Source organism: Sceloporus occidentalis, unplaced genomic scaffold, assembly GCF_023333645.1.
Source record: "Sceloporus occidentalis isolate IW3139 unplaced genomic scaffold, rSceOcc1.0.p SCAF_1, whole genome shotgun sequence".
Taxonomy (NCBI): Eukaryota; Metazoa; Chordata; class Lepidosauria; order Squamata; family Phrynosomatidae; genus Sceloporus; species Sceloporus occidentalis.
In genome coordinates, this window is record NW_028316981.1 from 11,300,355 (window position 1) to 11,323,797 (window position 23,443).

Below are 23,443 nucleotides of genomic sequence, written 5' to 3' on the forward strand. Positions count from 1 at the left end.
AATGCTCAATGTATATACAAGTAACTGCATATTAAAATATCCAAAGGTCTAAGATTCTCTGCTCACTGGCTGCATATTACATTTTATTAAACTTAATGGGAATTTAATCCTGTGTTCTAGTAAACACATTTTGGATCAGATCATACTTCTAAACCCATTTACTTGTAGGGGATTGAAATTCATTGTCATTAGCACTTACACCTAGCTAAGAGTCAAAAGAAAACATGAATGCTCAATACCTCTGCACTGACATCTATTAACAGTATGATTTTATACATTCCTACACAGAGCTAAGTCCAATTGAGTCCAGTAGGTCCCAAGTAAGAGGGAAGAAGATTGCAGCCAGAATAAATCCTGGACCCAGAAGGAAACAGATTCAAAGAAACATGGGGAGTATTGGGCTGTGATTTTTGCTGTGCCAATAGGTTTACATATTAGCTGTTCCATTCTGTAGGTTGTTTTTTTTAAATCCTGTTAATCATGAAGAAAGATAATGTGGGAAACTTTAAATGCTGTGGGCTAAACCAGATGAGGAGGTATTTAATTCAGAAAGGCACACATTTATACACACAAATAAGCGAGATACATAGGGAAAAAGGAAGGAGGGCAAGGGAGACTGGTGAGAATTGCAGGCTCAGTCAATAAACATTGTTTTAAAAGGAGTGGGTTTCATTGAACTCAATCTGACTTACTTTTGAGCTCAAACAGATCACATTTCTCTGTAAACTTCACTTGAAAAATCAGGTCAGACTTTGGTGCCATACAATTAGTTACCTGGCAGTAAACACCATTGAACTCAATGGGATTACATTTGTGCAGATGAAGCCAAGGCTTGTGTATTTGATACACCATTGTGCTCTATGTCTCACATACAAGAAAATTGTTTTAAAATCTGTACTGTTCAACCCAGAAGGAATTTATCGTATCTAAATGGGAAAAATAGCTTCAGACTACACTCTTCCCTCCACCTTTGCTGGGTCTAGGGGCACAGGACCCCTTGGGATGTGGAAAAACCATAAATAACAAAAAATACTATGTTTTTACCTGAGAGAACATCTTTGTGGGAATCTCTAGGCCCTCCAGGGCAACTCTGTGGTCAACATCTGTCAGACATTGATCACAGAACTGTGCTGGAGGAGCTACAAATGCCTAGTGGAGGGCTCTCTCTAGGAATCTCTAGGTCCTTTAATGTGACTTTTGGTTAAACTTGATCACAGAGTTGCACCGGAGGACCTAGAGATTCCTAGAGAGAACATATTAATAAAATCCGTGAATAATCAAATCTGCAAAAGTCAAAGCCGTAAATGTGGAGGATGAAAGTATTACAGTCAAATTAATTGTATTTCTCACCACATTTTCCCTATGTGTAAAGACTCACATACTATGGGAGGATGTCTGACTGAAGACAATGAGACTTACTTCAGAACAGAAGCTTGCACTGTGTCAACCTTGGCAATGAGCCCTTCACAGGACAAGTGTAATTTACTTCTGAGTAGGCCCACTTTTTAAAAAGTGTTGGATTTTGGAATACTTTGGAATTCTGGGTAAGGAAGACTCGACCAATATTATATTTCTGTAGTGCATTGGACACAGAGAACCTAAAACAGAACCATTCATTTTATATCATGTAATACATTTATTTAATAACAAAGGTCACACTAGCAGCACAATTTGCTCGTGTACAAATCTGCTCTGAGATCTGTCCGATTTACTTCCATGGAGCTTTCACACAGTGAATTGGGTACAGAAAAACAGTCAACATGTTCACGTCTGAGCTTGGCCTTTTCTTTGAGCTGTGCTATGCCAACGTAACCTGACACTGAGAGGCCACATGAAAAGATTGAAATTTAGCTCCCTGGCTTGCATTGTAAAGTAATCCAGCAAAAACAATAGTTTGTTTGGGCATTTGCCAAAACATGCATAGTGCTAAAACTGGAGTCAGAGAGATGAGTGTGCATTTAACTCCTGCTGTCCCTGAGTAGTCAGTTGTACATCAGACTTCCATCATACATTTAAGTGCAATGGACCAAAAAGGGCTCTGTAACCATGTTTGGCTGAATGGAGATACAGGCATACCTCAGTTAACAAGGCCTCTGAGTGAAGCTCCTTTTTACAAAGGGTTTCTAAGCCTTCCACAAACCCCCTTTTCTTCCTCTTCTTTCTATTCTGAATTTTTTTTAGCAGCATCAGGATTGGAAGGATGGTGAAGGAGGGCTGGAAAAACACAGATTTTTGGTATTAAGCTGCAGCAGCATGTCTGTAGTAAGCAATACAGTTGTCCCACCAGATTCATGGGAGATCTGTTTTGGATCCCCCCCGCGAATCCAGAAAAACAAATATTTGAGTCCCCATTGGTTACAATAGCGGTGTGGTCCTGTGTGCATTGCTGTGCGCACACCTTGGGCACACAAGCCATTTTGACCCTCGCCGCTCGCTGTCCACAAAGGAGTGAGACCGCAGACTCCAAGTCTATAAATGAGGAGGGATGAGGTATAATAAAAACTTGATCTGGAAAACCGTGGGATTCTACTCTACCTGACCCAACTGTAGCCATGTATGCCTGTTTACAACAGGTAAGGTAAACAGCAGCTGCCTCAAGAGTATCTTATCCAGCATGCATGAACAGCAAAACAGGAATAGCCTCACCAAGTGGGAGGGAGAGAGGGAATTGGATTTTATAGGTTTTGCTATGTGTTTTACTTGGGGTCTGTGTCCTATTTTTATTGTTTTTATGTTTGTTGTTACCCGCCTCGATCCAATACAGGGAGAGGTGAGATACAAATAATAATAATAATAATAATAATAATAATAGCTATCCTCAACTTGTTAAAAATGATAGATCTTTAAATTTGGCCCTCAACATTGAACTACTAGAAAAATGGCGGCTGGGGAAAGAAAAAGTCATCCTTGGATGCATTTTAGAAGAAGCCTTCAGGTGGTCTCTAGAAAATTTTAAATGTTTTTGTTTAACTACGTAAGGCTTGCCTAACCAGGTTCATTTCATATGGACACACTACTGTCAGTTTTTAATTTTTTTAAATACAAAGTTTGCTGAATTATGTTAAACTTCTCTTCTGTTTTGTGGCATTAGAAACTATACCTATTCCTTCCATTTTATTTCTGCCACTGGTGCCACGGTTTCTCTTAACGTGATGTCCAGGAACATCAACTTTTTAAACTGAGGATTACCTGTATAAAGTTTCCTATGCCCAGCTCCCATCATAAGGAATTTTGTAACCCCATTCTGCCCATTGTGGTTACAGAGACCTCTTCAGACCTTAAATACTAGCTTATTTCTGCATGCTTGAGGACATTGTGGAGCAGGGCTTGCACAAAAAATTTCAGCTCTACACAGTTTAAGGTGAATGTTTGAACAGAGTTGGTATGTTGGATAGCATGAAGTAGAAGATTTCTCAGTGCCCTTCATGGATGCTTTGATGTTTAAACGGTGCTGCTTTAAGATCAAAGCTTCCCACACTCTGGATGTGCATAAGGCCTTTGTCCTCTGTGAACTCTCTGATGTCTCACCAGCTTATCTCTTCGAGAGAAGCTTCTCCCACATTCAGGGCATTTGAATGGTTTCTCGCCTGTGTGAGTTTTTTGGTGACACATCAAATGTACCCTCTGTCGAAAACATTTGCCACACTGAGAACATTCGTAGGGTTTCTCTCCTGTGTGAATGCGCTGATGCCTCAATAACGGTTCTCTAGAAGTAAATCCTTTCCCACACACAGGGCATTCATGCAGTTTCTCTCCCGTGTGGATTTTGTGGTGCTTGGTCAATGTTTGCCTATGTCTGAAGAACTTCCCACACTGACTACATTGATATCGTCTCCCTTCCGTCTGAATGCCTTGATCTTGCTTTAATGCCTTTCTGTTATAGCAGCTTTTCCCATTCTTGGGCCATTCACCAGGTTGCCCTTCTGGGATGCTAGCTTGATATTGGACTGGATTGTCACTGTGACAGAAACTTTTATTGCACTCAGAGAGTTGGTATTGCTTCTTGCCTAAATGAGTCTCTTGATGTTTATCAAAGTAACTTTTTTGCTGGATGGTTTCCATCAAAGGAGGACATATATAAGGGTTCCCTCTGGTGTGCACTGTCACAAGCCCTGATTTGTAGGGGTATTTTTTGTTGTGTTTGGAGAACAAGAACTTTCCTCCTTCTGTTTGCATGGCATAGCTTTCGTTAACCCCAGCTAGACGTCCTCCTGCCAACTCACTGCATTCATTCTCTCCTTCCACTGGCAGTTTCTTCTCCTGATGCTCCTTGAATTCCCATCTCTGCTTGTGAATTTCAGATGTCACAGGGAAACTCCATGGAGACACTTCTTCCAATGTCCTAGGTGTTTCCTTTGGCAAAAGTTCCCCCACTGGAGGATTCTCCATCTTGATCCAATTTCTCTTCCCATCACCTGAAGAGACAAGAGAGAGGCATTTGGTCTAGGTTCTGGTCACCTCTTGTTTAGTTCTGTAATTTCCTTCTTCCTGGTCTTCCTAATTCATGGTGTCATTGCATCTTTTTCCCCCTCCCATTTTTAGGAAAAGGGTAAGAAACCTCTTTCAGCCTGACGGCTGAATTCAATTTCAGAGAAGTTTTCAAGTGGGCAAGACGTTTCAGTGGTGGACAGGGCAAAAGAAAAAAGGTGGGGACCAAAAAGATCAGTATATTTTATCTTAAGACTAAACATAACAGTTATTCAATAATTTAGAATGAGGAAAACCATGTGAAACGCTGGGAAAACAGCAATGGCAGTGTCACAGGGGAAAGGATATGGTTATTAGGAAAACTCCATAAGGCTAGATTTGGGTCAGCATCTGAAGTTCACCATCCATGCACTATGAACTACTTCAAATGATTACATGTCAAATTAATCCAGATTCCACTCCTAGGGAATGTAGGTTTTACAACTTGCATATATTTAATCACTAAACATAAATTAACTTATTTTGGGGGGAAAGACCAATCTGCTTCAGCTCATCAAAGACACAAGCAAAGAACCATCAAGGGGGTGGAAGATCAGACTTGCCTTCTATCCTACCAATTGTACATCACAGTATATTCTCCCTGTCAAAGACGGAAGGATACAATTGAAACTTAGACTTGGGAATTATGCTTGGGAAAGTGGTAACAGCAACAATGGCTCATATCCAAACATATACATTTAAAGTATATTATGATGCATGAGAACCATCCCTAAAATGTTTACTTCAGCCAACCACCTTCTACCAAGGTACTGTTCAGTAACAGAAGTGTGTGACAGTTGTGGTATATCACTGAAGCCAGCTATAGTGGATCCCTGATCAAAATCCGTTCCCCTGAGAGATATCCTCCAATAGAAACAGTTGCTAATTAAGAGGAATATAAACTCTACCAATGCCCTACAGGGATTTTGGGATGAATAATCAAGTCTAGCATTCTGTCAAAGTCATAGAGAGCCATTACCAGCCAGGTAGACAAGAATGAGCTTGACAGCTGCTCTTGGATCCCTAAACATTACTGATAAACTCTCATCAGCCCAGCCATCATGACCAATGGTCAAAATTGGCAGGCATTATAAGCCAGTAATAGTCAGGGATCCAAAGCTGTGAACAACTAGGTTGGGCACCAGTGTCTTCACTTTAAAGACATGTTCATATCTCCTATTCTCACAGACTCTATGAAGACAACACCTAAAGAAAACAGTTGTTTGAAATTATTTATAATCCTATGTAACACATATTTACTCATAAGACTGATTATTCTCTCTTTGCATGGCTAATCTGTCCTGCCTTGGAACCAAAGTTTTCCACATACTCATACTTTTCTGTGGGAAGGCCTGATCTTTTCAGTAATGTTTTCCCCACACTCATCAGTGTAATAAAGTCTCTCTCCTATCTTGAGTCTTAGATGTTCCATCAGATGTTTATCCCAGATGCAAATTCTCTTACACTTGGGGACTTGGTTAGCTCTTCTGACCACAGTGAGTTCTCTGATGTCCCAGCAACTTATCTTTCCTTGAAAAGTTTCTCCCACACTCTGCACATTCAAAAGGTTTCTCGCCAGTGTGGATTCTCAGATGTCTCTTCAAATGTGTGCTCTGGATGAAGCTTTTCCCACACTCAATGCATTTGTAAGGTTTTACTCCAGCATGAATCTTCTGATGTCTCATTAGACTTATTCTCTGAATGAAGCAATTCCCACACTCAAGACATCTATAAGGTTTTTCTCCTGCGTGGATTTGCAGGTGAGCCATCAGCTGCAGTCTCTGAGAGAAGCTTATCCCACATTCAAGGCAACTAAAAGATTTCTCTCCTGTTTGACTACTATGATGTCCAAGTAGATTTTCTGTCTGATCGAGTGCAGGAAAGGTATCTGTGTATTTATATGTTTTTTCTCCAGTAAGCCTTCCCTGATAGTCTGGATTTTCCTGGAAGCTTTCCATCGCTGTAAGATATTGAGACGGGACCTCTCCAACGTGTTTCAGAACAACTCCTGGATTGTGGTAGGTACTTCTACCATGCTTGGAGAACAAAGGCAGCTTATCCCTTGTGTATGCTATCTGTTTCTCACTCCATTCAGCAACAAAACCTTCTGAGAACTTGCTGGATTCATTCTGACCTTTCACCAGCTCCTTCCCTTGTCCCCTGTTGGACTCACATTTTCCCTTGTTTATTTCAGCTGTCACAGGAATATTGCCTTGATCTGCACGTGGCACTGTCCCGGGTGTTTCCTCCATCACATTTCCTCCATACTGTAAAGTCTCCATCATGATCCAACTTCTCTTCTCGTCACCTGAAGAGACAAGAGAGAGGAATTTGGTCTATGTTCTGGTCAGGGCTGGGAAAAGTTCCCTTTTGGATGACTAATCCTAGAATCCTCCAGCCAGAAGGGACACTAGCATATTGGCAAAAGGATTCTGGGAGTTGTAGCCCAAAAACCTAACTTTTCCAAGCTCTGATTCTGGTCCCCTCTTGCTTAAGATTCTAGCTGCCTTCTCGCTGGCCTTCCCCCATAATTTGTGATGTCATGACTGAACTCATCTTTTTCTTCCTCTTCCTCCAGGATCACCCCTTCTTACAAAAATAAAGCATGATGGGCAAAAATAATTCTGATTCTGACCCCTTAAAGCTAGATTTTATAGCTACTTTATTTGATTCAAACATATAAAATAGCTATGCAAAAGGATCTTGTAGCATCTTTGAGACTAACTGACAGAGGTTGGTAGTATAAGCTTTTGTAAAGTGCTTCATCAGATGCATGGAGTGAAGTGCTTAAGAAAAGGCCTTTATAGCAATGGATGAGTTGGTTGCATGTGTGAAGAGCAATCAAAACACAAATCTTGTGGGTATGGTGATGAAGTGAAAAGGTCAGTTTTAATAATGGCCATTGGGGGACAGAGGCAATAGGAAATATGGCTTGGCTATAGGAAAAAGATGAGTAGACAGCCATATGAATTGTGGAAGCAGGTATTGCCAGAGGATAAATGGACATAAATCGGACATCAGGACTGGGAATACGCAAAAACCAGTTGCAGAACACTTTGTGGGCATTCCATCTTGGACCTCAGAAGAACAGTCCTTGAGTAAACAAACAAAACCTTCAAAGAGAGGTTGAAAGAGAAACAGGAGAACTGAAGTATATCCACAAACTCCAGTATACTGACAATGGACTGAACAGATAATGGTTTCTGGACACACTGCACTTATTATAACACCAGTTAAAAGCCCATTCTCTTTTGCACAGTGTATCACATCTCCTTTCTGGATCCCAGCCAGCATCACACTACATTCCAGTAACTCCCGCCACCATCCATATGGTTGTTTACTCAGTGTAGCTTTAGACAACATTTCCCCCCCAGCCTTTGTCCCCAAATGGACCTTGTTAAAACTGAACATGTCACCTCATCACCATATTCACATATGCAACCAGCTCATTTGTTGCTATAAATGGCTGTGCCATAGCACTTCATTCCATGCATCTGAAGAAGTAAACTTACTGGTAAGTCTACAAAAGCTTATGCTACCAATTTCTTTCTCTCAGCTAGTCTCAAAGGTGCTACAAGATCCCTTTGCATACTGATCTAGACTAACGGGGCTATGTCTTTGAATATCAAATAAATATGGCATGATGATGCAGAATTCATCTGCTTCAGCTGACAGCAGAGTTGAGGAAGCTCCTCCCTTTCTCAAATGTTGTTGGATTCCCACCAGCTCCATCCAGCAGCGGCAATGTTCATGGCTGATGAGGGATGGAGTCCAACAACATCTGGAGGGTCATCACTTCAGCCACTGAGAGAATAAAGTAACTCTTAAAATCAGTTTTGCCAACTTCTGTTTTAGAAGCCAATAATCACAGTCTGGTGTCCCTGTCAGAGAAAAGGATACAAATCAGGCTTAAAACATGAGAATTATGTTTTGGGAGACAACCACAGACCTTCAGACATCCAAGACCTTTCAACAATTTTGTTTGCAGATTATGATTATGAAAATGATGACAGCAGCCATCACTGAACTCAAGGTATTTACTCGGAATTCCCATTAACTTGCATGAGAATTATTCTGAAACATCAGATTACATCCCACGTTAGTCTGACAAATTGAATGTTGATAACTGAAGCATCTTGGGTAGAATGTGACACTGTCAAAATGCCAAAGAAGTCAACAACAGATCCCTCAGCCAGTTCTGTCCCCACGAGGAATAGCCTCTTAACTAAAACACAGCTGATAAATGGGAGGACAAGAACATGCTTAATGTAACTTTCTGAGAGAAACTGTTCCCACCATCTGAACAGTCTCTCGTACAAGCTTCCTGCTGTTAGCTCAGAAAGTATCTCATAAATATCAGAAAGACTGATTTTGCCATTCAGGGCATTTGAGCTGTTCCTTTCCTGTGTGAACTTTCTGATATCTCAGCCAGTCACCTCTCTGGCAGAACTATAGAGCGAATAGTAATGCAGTTGCTCCTGAAATATCCATACTTTGTCAATACAACTCTTGTAGAGAAACTTTTCTCACACAAGGAGATATGTTCATAATATCTCCTTCCCATACAGCTATTTTTAAACATAAAGTTTTTCCCTTAATGCATTTGGTAAGAAATCCTAATGACTCAATACTTTCTCAGATTCGGAGTATTAGTTAAGTTTAAAAAGTAAAATAAAAAAAATCCTGTTTGGATTCTGTATATTAAAATTTGGAGCCTCTGGGATTTAGTCAGGCTATAATCTGTGCTGGAAGATTGTTCCTCTCGTAGGAAATATATAAAAGCCTTTTCCAATATTTCTATTAACAGGTTCCTACTAGAGAATCTGTGCATTTCTTCTGTTATGGCCATGTGGTAATGTGACAAACGGAAGTTGCAGTATGTTTTATATTTTTTCTCTCTGCCTTCACTCTTTCTATCCCCTTCCTTCTTTTGTTGTGTTTGTGACTCGCATTTTTGTCTATGAACTTTAGCTCTCACAGGAACATGCCATAGCCATATTTTTCAAGACACAAGGGCAGGAATCCATTGGAGTTAAAAGGGCAGGGCATAAACTCATATACAGAAATAAATACAAGGAAATGAGAATCAACTGAGACCTTGCAGAGCTGTGTTCAATCAGAGAGAACAATAATGTCTTGCAAAACCAACAATATCAAGGCATGTTTATATCTTGAGGTCCCAACAAATGAGACCTGCAATGAAGCATTGAAGCATGGAGTGCCTTGTTCACTGTTCCATTTGGTCAATCATGCCTTCTTCTACGATACTCTATTCCATTTCCCCCAATTTTCCCCTCTCTGCTCCACCCCTCACCCCCTCCCCTCATGACACTTGAGTCAGTATTTCACAGTCATCAAACATATTCAATTCTCACTGGGATTTTTGGGAGATCTTTTCTCCTTACAATTATTTTTGTACTCCTGCAAGACTCAGAGCTTTTTTTTTCTTGGTCTGTGCATGGTTTTGGTTGCAATACCACACTGGCATTCACACATGAATATGGGAAATTATCTGTTGCTGTCCTTTATGGATTCTCTGATGCACTTCCTTAATCACAAGTCTTGCCCACACTTGGGGACCATTTCTCAACTTCTCTGTCCTTTGTGAGTTCTCTGATGTCTGAGAAGCTGATCCTTCCGAGAGAAATTTCTTCCACACTGGGGGCACTTGTGTGGTTTCTCTCCTGTGTGAATCCTCAGGTGCCTCATCAAAGTGATTCTCTGAACAAAGCAGCTCCCACACTCCAGGCATTTGTGAGGTTTCTCTCCTGTGTGAATCCGCTGATGTCTCATCAGATTTATTCTCTGAATAAAGCAGTTCCCGCACTCGAGGCATTTGTAAGGTCTCTCGCCTGTATGAATTCGCAGATGGGTCATCAAATGTGATCTCTGAGTAAAATTTCTCTTACACTCAGGGCAATTGTAAGGCTTCTCTCCTGAATGGCTGTTCTGATGTCCAAGCAGATTTGCTCTGCAACAAAAGCTTTCCCTGCCCTCAGCGTTTCTGTACAGTTTCACCCCTGAATGCTTTCTCTGATAGTTTGGCATCTGCTGCCCATTTTCCTCCATGGTGGGATGTAAGTATTGATTCTCTCCAATATTTTTCACAAGTTCTGATTTGTGGCAGTCCCTTCCATCACAGCTTGAGAATAAGGGCTTCCCCCCTTTTTTATGCCCCCTGTATTTTTCACTACAAACAGCTTCAAGACCTTCTGGGAACTTGCTGGATTCGTTCTGAGCCTTCAGTGGCTCCTTCCCTTGCCCCCTGTTGGACTCACATCTTTCCTTGTGCATCTCAGCTGTCACTGGCACATTCCCATGGGTTAACTCTGGTCGTGTCCTGGGCACTTCCTCTAGCTCATTTCCTCCATACCGAGAGCTCTCCATCTTGAACTTGCTTCCCTTCTTGTCACCTGTAGAGACAGAGGGGAATTTTAAGAACATATCTGTCAAGAGCTTGGCACTCGTGAGCAGTGGGAATTGGTGAGAGTACCTGCATGGTGCACACAAAGTTACTGCACAGTCTAAAATGGACAGTTATTTTGCACACAGAAAAGTCAGTAGTCAACGACAACACTCCTCTGAAGATATCTTCCCAAGAAAACCATTTGACAGGGTCACCATAAGTCAGTGTCCACTTGAAGGCAAATAGCAACAACATCGTCTACACTGCAGCTAGGCCTCTTAAGACAATTCACCCTTAGGACAACTCAAGTTGGCATCCCAGAAGTAAGAAAATCATAGAATCATAGAGTTGGAAGCAACCTCAAGGGCCATCCAGTCCACACAATCCAAGCACCCCCAACAGATGGCCATCCAGCCTCTGTTTAAAGATCTCTGAAGAATGAGACTCCAACACACTCTGAGGGAGTCTCTTCCACTGTCAAACAGCTCTTACTGTCAGGAAGTTCTTCCTAATGTTTAGGTGGAATTTCTTTTCCTGTACAGTGGTGCCTCGGGTTACGAAATTAATTCGTTCCGCTGTCAATTTCGTAACCCGAAAGGCTTTCGCAAGCCGAATCCCCATAGGCGCTAATGGGGAAAAGCCGCGATTTGGTGTAAAATAGCGCCGAAAAGCACCAAAAGTTTTTTCGTAACCCGAAAAAACTTTCTTAACCCGAAACAGTTTTTTTAAATTAATTTTTTTCGTATCCTGAAAATTTCGTAAGCTGGGTAATTCGTATCCCGAGGTACCACTGTAGTTTGCATCCATTCCTCCATGTCCTAGTCTCCGGAGAGCAGAAAACAAGTTTGCACCATCCTCAACATGACACCCCTTCAAATACTTCAAATATTTAAACATGTCTATCATACCACCTTTTAACCTTCTCTTCCCCAGGTTAAACATATCCAGTTCCCCAAGTCTCTCCTCACAGGGCATAGTTTCCAGAACCTTCGCCATTTTGGTGGCCCTCCTTTGGACATGCTCCAATTTGTCAACATCCTTTTTGAACCATGGTGCCCAGAACTGGACACAATATTCCAGGTGAGGCGTGATCAAAGCAGAATAGAGTGGCTCTATTGCTTCCTTTGATCCAAACTCTATACTTCTATTGATGCAGCCTAGAACTTCATTGGCTTTTTAGAAAATGTTTTTATGCGAAAACTTAATGGGCTTCCTTTCTCTCAGTTGTTCACCTGCCAGTGGTGGTGGGAGGGGCAAATTTTGCTACAACTGTTCCACTTTGCCATCCCACTTCTTCTACAAGGAAGAGAGAACTTGGCATAAGCAGTTTCTACAAAGGAGAGTTTCCTTTGTCTAACCTTTGGGACACTCTGTATAAACCCCTTGTTTGTAGCTATGCCTCTCACCTCATCCCAAAATGGACGGTCTGGCATTTCAAAGTCAGGCAACTATAAATCCCAGACCAGCTACTGACAATTTTTGCTATCCACAGCTCATTGCTTCCCCTGCCATTTGTGATGTTTCTACTTCTGCATTTATCTGACTTTTTGATCTCCAGGCAGGATTATGTTTTATGTCTCTCTGTCTTTCCCTTGCAGTTCTACTTACTGTGACAACTGCGGTCTTGTGACAGATTTTGGAACAGCTGAGACTACACTACTGTATCTCCCTTCAGCCTTGTTGAATGTCCCTTATTACCAATGTAATACCTGGACTGATTTGACTTACCTGTAACTGCTTCTGTCTATAATAATAATAATAATAATAATTTTTATTTGTATACCGTTTTTCCCTAGATCAAAACGGTTTACAGACTATAAAACTATTAAAAACATTTCATAAAAATAGATAAAAACAAGTAATACAATTATACAAATACAATCATTCACAGGGTAAGGCAGAGAATTGATGGCATCAAGAGTGCTCAACTTCATTCCTCGGGCCGGGGGGGGGGGGGGGAGGCTTGGCAAAAAAGAAAAGTGTTAAGCCTCTTTTAAAATGTTTCTAGGGGGGGTCATGAGACGGAGCTCCTCGGGGAGACTGTTCCAAATCCGCGGGGCTGCCACTGAAAAGGCCGTCTGGGATGTGGAGACATATTAGGTAGATGGAATCTCCAACAGATTCTTCCTGGATGTTCTGAGTGTGTGGGGCGGATTATATGGGGAGATGCGGTCCCTCAAGTAACTTGGGCCCAAGTAGGGCTTTATAGGTAATAACCAACACCTTGTATTGTGCTCGGAAGCGAATGGGCAGCCAGTGAAAATTTTTCAGAATAGGTGTTATGTGGTCAAACCTGGATGCACCGGTGACCAGTCTGGCTGCCATGTTTTGTACTAACTGAAGCTTCCGGGCTTGGTACAAGGGTAGCCCCATGTAGAGCACATTACAGAAATCTAAGCGAGAGGTTACCAGAGCATGTACCACGGTTTCAAGGTCCCTGGCCCAGGTAGGGTCGCAGCTGGTGTATCAACCAAAGCTGATAGCAAGCACTTCTGACCATTGCATCTACTTGAGATGTCAACTGCAGGGATGAGTCCAGAAGTACTCCTAAGCTGCGAACTTCGTCCTTCAGGGGAAGAGTGACCCCATTCAGGACAGGTGGATAAATTTCCTTCCCCGGGCCTGGGGAACCTATCACCAGTACTTCTGTTTTCTCTGGATTCAGGCTGAGTTTGTTTTCCCTCATCCAGCCCATTACCGATATAACCTGCCTTGCCTGGTACTTTCTGCCTATAGCCACAGGGCACCAATCCTCTTTTAGAGGAAAGAATCTCACTGCCATTGTCTGGAAGTCTTCAGCCCTTTACATGAAAATTCAGAATTCATAAGGACATTATTTGAGTGTTGAATTATGACTCTGGAGACCAGGGTTTGATTCCCCGCTCGACTATGAAACCCACTGAGAGACCACGGGTAAGGCACATGCTCTCAGTCTCAAGGGAGGGCAATGGCAAACCTCCTCTGAACAAATCTTGCCAAGAAAACCCTGTGACAGGATTGCCTTAGGATTGCCGTAAGTCAGAAATGACTTGAAGGCACACAGCAACAATAACAACATTTTTTCATGCTAGCTGTCATATATAAAAAAACTGTGGAAGATGCTTCTGAGGAGAAGGAAATGGAGGCATGAGTGTTTTTCTACTGCTACTGAAAGATTCTGGCCTATCAAATCCCGCGAGGCAGCCTACAAGCAGCATGTGAGTGCAGCTACGCCCTCCAGCTCATGTGCCTCAGCAACCAGAATTCAGAAACATCTTGTCTGATCTTCCTCCATGACGAAATTGGCAAGTAAGATGCTCTAACCCATTACCTGAATCATGGCTTGAATGTCTCTCAAATTCCACTGGAAACTGGTGGAACATCTCTTCATTTCGGGATTGGGGAGAAAGGTCAGCTTTGGGTGCCAAAAATCCTTCTTGATTCGGGGGAAGCGAGGGAAGAAAGAGAGACAGAGAGAGATTATTTGTAATCATTTGGGTACAGGGGGGGAAAACACAACTGTAATCAGAATCATAGAATCATAGAGTTGGAAGATACTATAAGAGCCATCCAGTCCAAACCTCCTGCCATGCAGGAACTCTCAAGCAAAGCATCCCCAAGTGATGGCCATCCAGCCTGTGTTTAAAGACCTCCAAAGTAGGAGACTCCACCACCCTCCTAGGGAGGGTCTTCCACTGTCTAACAGCTCTTACAGCCAGGAAGTTCCTCTTAATGTTTAAGTGGAAACTTTTTTCCTGTGATAATATTTTTCACTTTCATTCAAATTGCTTTCATTACAATAATAATAATTAATAATAATAATAATAATAATAATAATAATTTGTTTTATTTGTATACCGCTATTCCAAAGATCATAGCGGTGAACAGCAAGTAAGCTAATTAGCAAATATGAATGGAATATTTACAACAATCCTGTGAAGTAGAGCAGTTCTCACTAGCCACCCATCCTGAAGATTGATAGACTGAGGTTAAAAGAAAGAGGGAAAGCAGTTTGCTAAAGTGAGGGCACAGCACAGTCAAGAAATGGCACAGTGAAATGGCAATGCCAACATCCGAACATCGGTACTCTCAATAAAATATACACAAGGACATAATTTATTTCTTTATAGCTTATATACTTTGCTCTACTGCTGGAAAGGCTGTCAAGAGTGGCTTAAGTATCCATTAAAAAGCAGCATGCAAAACCAGTTTCAGGCTTACAACCTAAGAAAGACCCAACAAAAAGAAAAAGGGGATGGGAAGGGCAAATAAAAAACAAGAAAAATCCAGCCAAAGTTATTAATATTCTGTGATTCTTCAGGCTGGTGAAATGGCTGCTGGATGAAAGCTGAGAAGAGGCAACTGAATAAATCTGATTAGTATCACATACCATAGCATGATGTGCATCTATGAGATAAAAGACCAAATATGAGAAGCATCTCTCTTTTAGCTAGGAGAGAAGGTCCCAACCAATTCCTCCTACTATAACATGTAGGGCTGGACTATTTATTTATTACATTTTTATCTCACTTTTGCATTAAAAAGAAGAAGCAGTGATTGAGGCTGCTATCTCCATTCTCAGAACAAATCAAATGATAAAGTCCACTGAAACTACCACAACAATCAATAAACAGGTCAGGCTGAAGAGATGAGTTTTCACACCTTTCCTAAAAGCAAAGTGCAGCAACTGTGCAGTGCAAAAGGGATCACAGACTGTCAGACATTAAAACTAGTATAGGAAAACTAGGAGCCCTGGTGGTGCAGTGGTTAAATGCCTGTACTGCAGCCACTCACTCGTAAACCATAAGGTTGCTAGTTCAATCGCAGTGAGGGGCTCAGGGTCGACTCAGCCTTGCATCTTTCCGTAGGTTGCTAAAATGAGTACCCAGCTTGTTGGGGGCAATTAGCTTACACATTATAAACCGTAGTAGGGAGTGCTTAAGTGCACTGATAAGCAGTATCGAATTGTACTTGCTATTGCTGTTCTGCTTTGTTTTTAAAAGGGCATCTCTTACTCATTCTCATTCGCTCACAAGTGCTGTTTACTGGATATCCTGGGGCTAGAACAGAACTTACCCAAGGAATTTGTGTCTCCACCTTCCTCCTGCAGGACTTGCCAGAACATGGTCCTTTGGCCAGGCTGTATCAGAGCTGGCTCAACCACATGCAAGGATGCACCGGTCTCCTTGATGTTCACTGGTCCCTGCAAACAGAAAAACATCCAAGTATTTCTTGATTAGCTCTGGCTGCAGAAGGAACAAAGCATTAAAAACATCTGCTGTCTTCAATCCTTCTGCAAATACAGTGATCCCGCCACATTCACTGGCGTTAGGGTCACTGGACCACTGTGAAAATGGAAAAACCATGATAAAAAACCCCCACACTATATGTTTAACCTGAGAGAACACCTCTCTAGGAATCTCTAGGTCCTCCCAGGCTATTCTGTAGTCAAGATCTACTAGAGGTTAGCCATGAAACTGAGCTGGAGGACCTACAAATGCCTAGAAAAGTGTTTCTCTAAGAATCCCTCTGTCCTCCAGCATGATTTTTGGCAGGTGATAACAGAGTCATGCTGGAGGACCTAGAAATTCCTAGAGATAAAATATTAATCAAATCTGTGAATAATCAAATCCACAAAAGTCAAAGCCGCAAATGTGGGGGGGGGGGGCAGATGTACACCAGGAAACAATGGGAGAAATGGGCTCTTCTTTTACTTTAACAAAGGAAGGGGGATCAAGAGGTTCTCCAGAGGTTGTTGGACTGCAATTCCTAGCATTCCTCACTTTTAGCTAAGCTGGCTGGGGACGCTGGGAGTTGCACTTCAATGTTGACTGGAGGGCTGTATGATTCCCATGCAAGATTTCCCAGGAAATTCAAGAGTTGTTTACCAAGACATTTTCTCTGCTTATTTCAATGGGATTGAATCGCAGGGAAATGCATGTAGGATTGCAACCTTAATGCTGCTGCAATCCTATGGACATTCCCCTGAAAATTAAATGTCATTGCTCAATGTGGGTTACTGTCATGTCCCATGTATAGCAGGAGGGAGAAGAGAAGAGCCCAGATGGCAGGCCCTAGACCACTGATTCCCAAGCTTTGATGCTCCTGATGTTTTGGACTTCAGATTTCAGAATTCCTGACTGCTGGCCAAGTTAGCTAGGGCTTCTGCGAACTGATGTCCAAAATATCTACAAGACCATAGGTTGGGGACTGCTGCCGTAGACAGAGACAGAGGTGACTGATAGTCTTGCCTTTGAGGTGGAACCTGACCATACCATCTAAATCCTGAAACAGGAGGCACAAAACTACCAATCCCATGATTCTGTAGGATGGAGCCATGGCAGTTAAAAATGGTGTCAAACAGCATTATTTCTACAGTGTAGAGGCACTCCAAGAAATCAGCCCAGCCAAAGTTTCTTTGAGGCAAGACAACAGATCCGCTGTCTCTTCTCAGCATCGTGTGACATTCCCTGCTCTCTCGTTTCGTCTTGTTCCTTGTTTCCATCAGTTTGTTCCTTGGATTCTGAACTTGAACATCTCGGCAGCTACACAATTTTCAACCTGAGTGTGTCCAAATGCACAGCCTTTATCACTGTGATTCAGCACATGTTAAGTTCATCTAGGCTGCAGTATTATTCATACGGACAGAGGAGTAAATTCCATTAAATCCAATGTGAAGTGCATCTGAACAGAGATACAGAACTGGGAAAGAATCTCAACAACCATTTAGTATTAGGTCAAGGTAGCAAGCTTGTGGTTCTCTATTTGTGGTAGGCTAGACACCTTGGGCAAGTTGCATTCTCTCAGCCTCAGACGAAGGCAATGGCAAACCTTTGAACAAATCTTGACAAGAAAACCCCATAGCCTTAGAGTTGCCATAAGGTGGTCGAGTCTCCTTCCTTGGAGAAGGAGACTGGATGGGCATCTGTCGGGGATGCTTTGATTGTGATTTCCTGCATGGTTGGACTGGATGACCCTTGTGGTCTCTTCCAACTCTCTGATTCTATGATTCTATCACTTGAACACACAACAACAAACAAAGGCCTGTTACAGACTGCCAAAATAAAGCTGCTTCGGGTCTCTTTGGAGGTATGCTATTTAAATGATGCATGGGTCCTAAGAGTCCGGAGGTCGCACCAAAGGCACACTCCATTCCTAAGCACCAGAGTGTAGCTTTTGGTGCAGCTTCTGGATTCTTAGGATGCATGCATTATTTAAATAGCATACCTCCAAAGAGACCCGAAGCAGCTTTATTTTGTAACAGGCCAAAAACACCTCAACTTTGCCCATCCTGGCAGGGACTGAAAGAAACTGTAGTGCAACAATTCCAGCCCCTAGTATTGCTTGACAGATTTCCATCCAAGCACTAAGCAGTCCTGATCCTGCTTAGATTCCAAGATCAGATGGAATCTGATGCCTTCAGGCTATTTAAACCGCTATGGCTGTTACAGAAATAAAGCAGTTTGACACAACTTTAACTTCTGTGGCTCAATGCTATGGAATCCTGGGTTTTGTAATTTGGTGGGGTACCAGAGCTCTCTGACAGAGAAGGTTAAATATCTCACCAAACTACAAAGCTCAGCATTCCATAGCACAGAATCATGGCAATTAAAGTGGTGTCGGGCTGTTTTATTTCTGCAATGTGGATATACCCTGAAGTACATGAGATTTTTTCCCCCAAAAGATATTTTTTAAAAGCATTCCAGATTCCAACTCTATTGGAATTATTTTACTTCCACAATTTTAAGAATTCCCATAGATATTGCCTGTATATATCAATAGCTCCATACAGCATAATAGATACACATACAAATCCAGATTTTCTGTCCCACAATAAGGACTGCAAAGGGATCTTGCAGCACCTTTGAGACTAATTGAAAGAAAGAAATTGGTAGCATGAGCTTTTGTAAACTTGGGCCTCCTTCCTCAGGGGCATGCACAATAAGGACTAGAAATGCAAACAACTTCAGTGCACTTTAAAGTCACCCTGATCACTGCCATCAGCCAGATCCCTGCAAACGGTAAAACTAGGTTGACCAAATACCCCAAAAGCCAGGAATATCTTTGGTCAAGAGGGGTTGTCATACTCTGGTTTCTCTTCAGATTGTATAAAGAGGGGTTGTCAGAGAAAGAAAACTTAAGCCTAACAAATGGAACCGCCCTAAGAAATCACTTACCTCACTTGGTCCAGCTTCAGCCATTCCTTGAGCTTCTGAGGGAAGTAAGGAACTAGAGTGACTTTGACACTTGATGCCACTGCCTACAAGACCAGAAGGGGAAGAAGGAGGGAAAAAATCACTCTATCCTGCTATTTCATGGGTGGACAAAGGCAAAGTTGATTTTCTTTCCCTTCAAAAGTTGTATACAAGAGGGACGTGCGACCAGAGGAACCTACATCATGCAGGATACAGATCAGATGAAATGTGTCTTGAGGAACAACTTCTTGGGTGTTGTTTAAGCATTTTGCCTGCAGGGATATGCTTAGAGGTTGGGGTGATATATTACAGAGTGATGTAATAAGTGAACTCTTATAAAGTGATCTCTAATAATTGTGATAAGCAATCTCGTATGCAGGTGGTGAGATAACAACAGAAAGAAAACTAGCTTTTAGCAAGGATGTTAAAGGTTGTACCACTGTGAGGATGGAACAGCAACAAGAGTGTTAAGGGGTGGTGTGGGAATGTAAAGAGCAAAACTGTTCATTAACTGGAACGAATAAGATAGTCTCACCATGATTTTAAAATTGTGTATGGTTCAATTACTGTATTGTGTTGTGTGCCTTCAAATCATTTTTTATTTATGGCAACTCTAAGATGACTCTATCACAGTTCAATGCTCAAACTAGGACACCACACTGGCTCATGGTTTAGATAGACCCATTTTGTTGTTAGTCAGTCTAAGTCAGTCAAAATGGTCAATGGTCTAGAAACCAAGCGACTGGCAGCAAACAATGTCGGGTGCAAAAAGGCGAGAGTAGGAGACAGAGTATTCTGCATGTTTTTAACATGTTTAACGTGTTTAAACAGGAAACTTCAACTGGTGCAGCTCCTCCAATCTCCTCTATGCCAATGCTTTTTTAAATGCCGTATTTCCCATGTATAGAATCAGAGAGTTGGAAGACACCACAAGAGCATCCAGTTCAACCTCCTGCCAGGCATCTAGACATTCAAATAATCTTAGAAATAATCAAAAATGCAGGACCTAACTCAAGGATATGTTACCCAGCAAAGTGATCTCTCCGACACCATTTCGTTTGGCTTCTTTGTAGATCTGTTTCTCTGGGTCACCCACAGGATCTTCCTCTGCTTCCTGGGAACTTAGGCACACCTTTTGCAACGTACCCTGAAAAAGATTATGATTGTTCCAACATAGAGGAGAGGTAAAAAGACCGATCCTGTTTATCAAGGTTCTGCCCCCTTAGCTCTAATAATCCAGCTTGAAACGACTTTCACTGAAATGGCCTGATGCTATGGAATTCTGGGATTTGTAGTTTTGTGAGACATTTAGCCTTCTCTGTAACAGAGCTCTGGTGCCACAACAAACTACAATTCTAAGATGTCCACAGCACTGAGCCATGGGAGTTAAAGTGCTGTCCAACTGGATTATTTATGCAGTGCAGATGCATCCTCCAATATCAACAAAGATTATGTGTTCTAGTGATATATTACTTCTTTAACAGAAAATTTGATACCAGAGGCAGACGTAACATGGAAAGAATAGGGATGCATTCCAGGTTCACAGAAAAGATGAGCAGTTCAACATATTTCAGTAAACGTTTTATCCAAAACTGCCAATATGAACTTGTGAAATGAAACAACCAGGAATGCCTTTTCCTTTAGCTTGAATCCATTGCTTTGGGTCCTATTCTCTGAAGCAGCAGAAAACAAGCTTGCTCCATCCTTAATCTGACATCCCTTCAAATATTTAAACTTGGCAATCATGTCACCCCTTAACTTTCTCTTCTCCAGGCTAAACTTCCCCAGTTCCTTAAGCCCCTCCTTGGTTTCCAGAACTTTCGCCATTTTGACTGCCCTTGTCCAGTCATGTGTATATTTAGTTTTGTATGAAAAATTGGCTGAAACATATTGAATTGCTCTTCTTTCTAGTGGCATTGGGACCTATCCCTGTTCTTTCCACCTTGTTTTCAAGCTCTGGTATGATAATCATAAAGAAGTTATCTCCAGGAACATATCCATTAACTGAGCACATCCTCATGCTAACAACTCAGGTTCAAATCACACTGCAGAAATAATCCAAATTGAGACCACTTTAACTGCCCTGGCTCAATGCTAGGGAATTTTTGGGAACTGTAGTTTTGTGAGACCTTTAACCTTCTCTCTCAGGGAGCTCTGCCGCTACAATAAACTACAGTTCCCAGGATTTCCTAGCACTGAGCCAGGGCAGTTAAAGAAGTTCCAAACTGGATTATTTCTGCAGTGTGTTTTGGAACTCAGTGTACATTCTATGCTAAGAGAGGGACCCAAGAGAGGAAAACACTACCTGCCATTTGCCTGCTTCAGCCTCTCGTTGGTTCATTAGGAAATCTTCCACCAGGGCAACTGCTTGCGTGCAGGTTTCAGGCCCTCCTTCCCGGATCCAGTTCTGGATTTCAAGTGGCAAAACAGCCAGAAACTGCTCCAGAATCAGCAGCTCCAGGATCTGCTCCTTGCTCCGTTTCTCTGGCTTTAGCCACTGGTGGCAAAGCTCCTGCAGCTGGTTGTAAACTTTCCGCGGATCTTCAACCTCCAGGCAGCAGAACTGCCGGAAGTGCTGACGCTGCATCTCCATCCTCAGGGCATCCCCACGCAAGATGGCAGCCTTCACTTTGCCATAATCCTCCTGGTCTTCAGCTTCCAGGATATTGAAGGCCTGTTCTGCTACTCCGCTCAGGGAGGGCTGGAGCCGGGTCACCCACTCTTCTCTAGGCCACCGACACGCTTTGGCCACTTGCTCAAAGGAGGCCAGGAAGGCCTTGGTGTCTTCCCATGGAGCAGTCTCCATCGTCGCTGGGTCTTCCTCGCTTGTGTGAATGGGCTGCAGCGTCTTCAGGAACTCCTGCCATTGGGCTTCCCAACGTTGTTGCATTCCCTTGGAGGGTTCCTCTTTGCCCTCTTGTGACACTTCCCACCCCGGCCTCTCTGCCATATTTTTAGGCAGAACTACCCTGGAGGCTTTCCCCACTCGGAGCAGTCCTTCTCCGAGGTCTGTTCCCACCATTTTTTCCTCCTTTATCACCGCCACTGCTTGCTAGGAACTCACAGAGCTCAAGCTTCACAGCAACTCCTCCGGGAGGTTGATTTCAGGCCAATTTATCAGCTAACTTTCAATCCTCTTGGATCCTTCTAAGAGACATAGAAGATAAAAAGATGGATGTTCTGTTTTCAAGGCTCAGCTTCTAGCATGCCAGTAGGATGACTGAGGGGTTTGCTGGATAGCAGAAGAGTTGCAACTGTTAGTAGTCCCACAGCAGTATGAGCCCTTTCCTCAAAAATATCCAAAAATTGAGTTTCTTTCTCCTAGAAAGAGAGAGAGAGAGAGAAAAGATGGAATGAATGCTTAAAACAAAGGAAATGGGGAAATTAACCTGTACTATTCTCCCTTATCCAGAATTCTGAAATATTCCAAAATCCAAAATTGTCCACACGAGTGGCTGAGATAGTGACACTTTTGCTTTCTCGTGGTTCACTGTGCACAAACTTTGTTTCATTCACAAAATTATTTTAAAATATTGTTTCTAAAATTATCTTCAGGCTATGTTTATAAGGTGTATCAGAAACATAAATGAATTTGATGTTTAGACTTGGATCTCATCTCCCAGATATCTCATTAGGTATCATCAGACCTCCATATCCACAGATTTTTTTTTCATTCATGGATTCCAGCACCCACAGTCTGAGAATAATTTTAAAATATATAAATTCCAAAATGCAAAGTTTGATTTTGCCATTTTACATAAGGGATACCATTTTAGTATGTCATTATATTTAATGGGACTTGAGCATCCACGGATTTTGGTATCCCTGGGGGTTCCTGGAACCATACTAAGGGGGCTCACTGGGTATGCAAATATTCCAAAATCTGAAAAACTCCAACATCCAAAAATTTTTTGGTCCCAAACATTTCGGATAAGGAAAACTCAACCTTTACTAAATAAAGGTATACCTCAGCCAATAAAGCCCCTGACAAAGAAGCTCCTTGTTATAAACACGTTATCATTATTTTTAAATTCAACAACCATATATAAAACATATAACACTGTTTTCAAAATATCATTACAGCAACAGAACAAGATAAAATAAAATTGTAATTACTGAAACACTATGTATCTTACAACATTCTTTTTTCTTCTCTTCAACCTTAGATATATTTTAATAAGGCTCTATACAACTAATTTACTTCTTGTATTTGTTGACTATTATTATCCTACAGAAACATCATTATCTCCCATCCTTATTATTGAGGTTAATCCTTGTATATTCAACCCGTCTGCACCCATTTTTAGTTAAGAGATCTCACTGACCATTTTGTTCAATTATTAAAGCTATCACAGTTCCAATTTACCCTCAAATAATAAATTATACTGCCCCTTGG

The 23,443-nt window shown here is 41.9% G+C and overlaps 1 pseudogene across 1 annotated transcript; it reads right to left on the reverse strand.

The window, feature by feature from the left end:
- Window positions 1–1,359: 1,359 nt before the first annotated feature.
- LOC149320729 (uncharacterized) lies at window positions 1,360–22,271 on the reverse strand (annotated as a pseudogene). The gene is made up of 8 exons (XR_016279336.1): window positions 21,353–22,271; window positions 20,074–20,194; window positions 19,030–19,112; window positions 15,929–16,055; window positions 14,184–14,288; window positions 10,746–10,880; window positions 6,641–6,775; window positions 1,360–4,415 (listed from the first exon to the last, which is right to left on the reverse strand). The product of XR_016279336.1 is annotated as an uncharacterized LOC149320729 (transcript).
- Window positions 22,272–23,443: the final 1,172 nt, after the last annotated feature.